The 5,872-nt window shown below is 38.0% G+C and overlaps 1 pseudogene across 1 annotated transcript; it reads left to right on the plus strand.

The window, feature by feature from the left end:
• Positions 1–4,706: 4,706 nt before the first annotated feature.
• LOC308648976 (protein cornichon homolog 4-like) lies at positions 4,707–5,134 on the plus strand (annotated as a pseudogene). The gene has a single exon. The product of its transcript is annotated as a protein cornichon homolog 4-like (transcript).
• Positions 5,135–5,872: the final 738 nt, after the last annotated feature.

Raw genomic sequence — 5,872 nt, forward strand, 5'->3', positions numbered from 1 at the left:
CATTCCAAGGTTTTATCTTCATAGTGTCCCTTGCTGTCTATGATCCTTTACTGTGGCTGTTCCTTTGGCTACAGACTCCTTGTGGCAAAATCCCCTGAGATGATGCTTAGGAGGCTCAGTGGGCTTTTCCTCCTGTTCTTTTTTAAGACTTCAGATGTGTGAGAGTTCTGTTAATGTCTTGTGTTCAGCTACCAGAAGATAAAAGTTAACTGTTTTGTAACTGGTTTAGGGAATATTGAATTTAACTATGAGGATATATATATATATATATATATATATATATATATATATATATATATATATATGTATCAGACAGGTGTGGCAGCACATTCATGTAGTCCCATCTACTGGGGAGGCTAAGGCTAGAGGATCACTTTAGCCCATACATTTGAGACCAGGTTGGGCACTTAGTGCTACCCTATCTAAAAAAATAAAACAAAGGGGATACCCCAATACTGGACTTGAATGTTTGTAGAGAAACCTTGAGGTTGAGAATGGTCCCCTGTTCTATTTTTACAGATTTGTACTATCATATGATAGAAGTTTATTATCCAGAAATTTCCAAGGAAATGAAAAATCTGTTAGTCACCTTTTGTTCTCTGTGAGAAAATCAACCTATAAGGAGGAGAGATGTATTTTCTTCACAGTCTTAGAGGTTTCAGTACATAGTCACCTGGCTTCATTGTTTCTGCGGCAGAATGTCAGTCATATCATGACAGGGAGCAGGTGGTGGAGTGAATGGTTTACCTCATGGAAGACAGAAGGAGAGAGAGAGAGAGAGAGAGAGAGAGAGAGAGAGAGAGAGAGAGAGAGAGAGAATTGAAGAGAGAAGAGAGAAGAGAGAAGAGAGAAGAGAGAAAAGAGGGGAGAGGAGAGAGGAGAGAGGAGAGAGAGACAAGGAGCTGGGACAAGACAGTCTTCAAGAACACATCCAAGTTTTCTACTTCCTTCCTGTTCCTAGTCCCTACCTCCTAAAGTTTCTACCACCTCCAAAAGGGCTACCAGCTGGGGACCAAACTTTTAACATATGACCTTTGGAGGGTATTTCAGTTCAAACTCCAATGAATGATGGAGTTTTAAGAGTCCAACATTCTATGTAACCTGCTTCCTATTCTTGGATGAATGGAACATACCTATTTTTATATGACTCAGTACATTTCTGGTACCATTGAGAATGTGTGATATGTTAATCCAGGGAATTAAGGAAAGGAATCAATACCACCCCTCTTATATAACTATCAGTACATATCCAATATACAAATGATTGGGTTTTATTGTGACAATTTTATACATGCATATAATGTACTTTGATCATATCCACCATTCCTGCTACCCTCTTGACTTTTCCCTTCATTCCCCTTTTGTGTCAATACTGCAACTGAAGAAAGAGAAGAAACACTAGAATAAACATAAATGAAAATGAGAATTTTCAGATGCAAGATGAATTGCAGATCATGAGCATAGGTTCAGTTAATATATTTCCTCTTAGTATTCCAAGTCTGATGTTAAGGGTGTATGGAAAACCACAGCAAACAAGAAGAAACAGGACTATTGAGGTCTTAGACCCTGCAGGAATAAAGGTGTGTTCACTGTACCAGTTGTTCTAACTGGGGAGAGAAGACACAGAATGAGAATTGGAATATAGAAAGTAGATGTAACTACACAGTCCTTCTAGAAATGAGGACTGTAAAACTTTGTATATTTTCACTTTGCTTGTGGCTTATATGTGTGTATTTGTATGTATTGACCATTTGCTTCCTCTCCCTTCTTATATTTATTACTTTATACACAAATTGTTATCTTTCTGGTAACAGTATAGTCAATGAGACTGAGTGAATCTGAAGAGTGGATAATATAGAAGTGTAATGTACAGTGACTCGGAGTGCTTCTTTCCTTATGTGGGGGAACAGATGAGAACCTCTTCATTTGTCAGGTGGCTTTGTCATGATAGATTTGTTGTCTTATGGAAGTTCAAATGTTTCTAAAATGGTGTAACATGTAGGCATAGATAAATAAAGTCAAAGGTAAGGACAGAGTCCATTATCATTTCGTTGCATTTCTGTTGCAAACCCACTCCATGTTGGTCTTCTTTGTGTTCTTGGAACTGGACCTTGTATACACTTATTTGCCATCTGACACAATGTGAGATTGTTGGTACAATGCACTGGAGGGCCCACTGCAATGCAAGGTATTTCTGTTTCTCTCTTTCTTTTTTATCTTTTTGTTTGGTACCAGGGATTGAACCCAAGTGTGTTTAACCATTGAGCTACATCCCCAACCTTTTTTAAAAATATATTTTTATTTAGTTGTGGATAGATGCAATGCCTTTATTTAGTTTATTTTTAATGTGCTGTTGAGGATCTAAGCCAGTGCCTCATGCATGCTTCACCACTGAGCTACAATCACAGCAACCCCAATACATTTTAATTTTTATTTTGAGACAGTGTTTTGTTGTGTTACTCAGGGCCTGGATAAATGGCTGAGGCTAGCTTTGAAGATGTGATACTCCTGCCTCAGACTCCTAAATGCTGTGATTGCAGTCATGGGCTACCATACTAGGCTAGGGTCCAAGCTTTTAACACATGAGCCTTTGGAGGGTATTTCAATTGCAACCTCCAATGAATGATGGATTTTTAAGAGTCCAACTTCCAGTGGTGTACAGAGGGATCAAATATAGAAATGACTATATTGATATCTTTATCTGTATTTTTAGTCCCTGCCCTGGGATCCTGAAAAGTAGTTTCTATCCCTGAAAACAGCTCTTAAACCCCTTGGAATTTCCTGATGGAGATGAAAGGAGAGTCTTTTGTTATCAATAACAAGCCCTTTTCAGCCATCTGACTTTAAGTTAATAAGATAACTTTTAGAAAATCCTGGTCCCCTCAGGATGGTGACAGGTTGCCAAAGGAACAAATTTTATGAGTAGAAAGTTGAAAGAAGGGAGGAAATAGGACTGAAAGTTGAGTTAATTTAATCAGCATTCACTGATTTAATCAATCATAATTAGCAGTGAAACCTCCATAACAGCTTTGAAGGAACTTCTGACTTGATGAACAACAATGCATCCATGTGTGTGTTGGTGTGGTGCCTCTCAAACTCCACCATGGAGACTGATACCTCTGTGCTCAACACATTTCTGGGCCTCACCCTATGTTCATCTGGCTATTCACTGTGTCCTTTACAAGATCTTTTGTAATAAATTGGTTATTAAACTAAGTTATTTCTCTTGAGTCATTCTAGAAAATCACTCTCAAAAATCATCTAATCTGAGGATGCATCTTGGGAATGGAGGATGGGCCTTGGGAATGAGATAGAAATTTAGGGATACTAAGGAAAAAAAGTCTCTCAAGGAGAAATGTGCTGTTGGGATGTGGAACAATAACTTGTAAACTGTTCTTGACTTGGACTAAGAAGCTAAAGGGACAGAAAGAGACCAAAATATAAAAATGCACCAAACAATTCCATAAATTACTTTATAATTTTTCAGTTCCATATAAATTTTCTGGAATAGAGCAAAGCAGGAACAAGATTTCAATACAAAGACACTACTAACTTCATGAAGCTTGGTGCTAACGTTATTGGATCAATTGCCTGTCCAATCAGCTGAAGACAACACAGCAGACCAGATTCCCTAATGGAAAACCATCTTGCTGAATATTTTCCAATCTCCAAGGAAGTTCTTTCCCTTTGGATCATATATTCTACCTTTGTACCCTAATAAAATAACCTGAACTTTATCCCTGGTAGTGTGTCTCTTCTTGCTCTTGAGATTGCCCACTTTATTCTCTGAGTGTTCCTATATCCACTTTTCACTTTCTAATGATGCTCTTACTCTCTTTGCTAAAGCCCAACACATCCTTAAGTCTTTTCTACAGTATGGACAAAGGTCTGAAAGGTCTAAGCAGTGGTTTCCTCTTCCACTGCAGAGACTTCATTGGACCTCCTTATAGTGACAGACACTTCAGAAATAGGTGGGTAAATTAAGGAGGCATCTTGTGTATGTCATCTGAAGTCATGGGTGACATTCTTGCAAGAGTTTGGGGTCCACTTAACCTGTGGAGTCTCTGCTAATTCCTTAATGGAATTATAGGACACCCAGATGTATGCGGAGAATTGGAGAATAGCTTGGTGTGGAAAACCCCATACATTTGCTGTTATAAGTGTTCTTTGGGTTACTATGAAAGAGGACACCTGGTTAGTTGGAGCATTACAGATCCCTTTCAAACTTCCAGTGGGCCATGATCCATTTTTCTCCAATGAGTTCTGCACCTTTATCTCATTGGGGTCTCTATTGTACATTGCTTCTTTTCTTGGCTACTCTGCCTCATCCCAGGAAGTAGTATCTGCTTCCTATATATGCAATTTCTGCATTCTTCAGAAACTTCTTTTAGTAGTTAGCCACCTTTTACTAGTTAATTCTTCTTCAGGCATGAATAAATCTATGTTAAGTTTTCCTTGTTGAAATGATTTCTGTGATTTCTAAACTTTGATAGAAGTATCTAAATCACAATAACTTAGTACCTTTTGAAGGAAGACACTGAATTGCTAACAGCAACTTACTAAAATGATTAACTACATCAATAAGGTTTTATAAATATCTTGAGTTTTTTGTGGATTTTAAGTATTTTCTACATGTAAATATGTTATTTTTCAGTTTGATGAAGGAGTGTCAGCAACAGCGGAGGAAGGACAGGAGAAGGAGGAGGATGAAGGCAGTAGTGTTGTTCTCCTCACTCCACAATTGTTGTGCCCCTATTTCCCTCTCAGTATACTTTAGAATTATACTGTCTGATTTAGAATATGATGACATTAATGTTTGATCATGTTGCTCAGGATTTCTTGGTCATATGATTGTCACTGTATTTTGCTTGTTTCATTGCACTGCTTCATCTTCCCTCTCAACTTACTTGTTGCTAGTTGCAATATAGATTGGTTCATTGTGGTGCCAATGGCAACATGGAATTTTTTGATCCAACAGAAATAGAAAACTGAGGGCAACTGAAATCACACATGAAAGAAGCCATGATCAAGCTTGGTTTCCACTTGCTTTGTTTCTTCATGTATCTTTATGGTATGATTTTAGCTTTGATAAATGACTGAAGCCAGAGAAGCTGTGGTTGGAGTTAAGATACACTACAGTAGCATACGATCAACCCAAATGGAGTCAAGAGGACATACACAATTTAAACAGATCAATTTCAAGCAAGGAAATAGAAGACAGCATCCAAAGCCTACCAACCAGGAATATCCTGGGCCCAGATGGGTTCACAGCTGAGTTCTGCAAGACCTACAAGGAAAAAATAATGCCAACACTTCCCAGGTGTCCAGCACCTGGAGTGCTGAACACCCCCTTTCTAGTTTCTCACAAACATGTATCCAGTATAGTAGTTTGTAAAAATGAGTAAACAAGGCCTCTGGCCTTGACCTGGGGCTTCACACAGAAATCTACATTTCTGAGATAAGAGAAGTTATAATTTGGGCTCTGTGGTAATAGCTGGCAGGGGAAGGAAACTGTTTAAAAATTTATATGACAGTGGAATGCATTATAATTCTTATTAAACATATACAGCAAAATTTTTCATATCTTTTTTTGTATACATAGTATATTCACACCAATTTGTGTCTTCATACCTGTACTTTGGATAATAATGATCATTACATTCCATCATCATCAATAACCCCATGCCCTCTCCCTTCCCCTCAAACCCCTCTGCCCTATCTAGAATTTGTCTATTCTTCGCATGTTCCCGCTTCCTATCTCACTATGAATCAGCCTCCTTATATCAAAGAAAGCATTCAGCATTTGTTTTTTTGGGATTGGCTAACTTTGCTTTGTATTATCTTCTCTAACTCCATCCATTTACCTACAAAT

Source organism: Spermophilus citellus (genome assembly GCF_964194105.1).
Source record: "Spermophilus citellus genome assembly, chromosome: 5".
NCBI classification, from domain to species: Eukaryota; Metazoa; Chordata; class Mammalia; order Rodentia; family Sciuridae; genus Spermophilus; species Spermophilus citellus.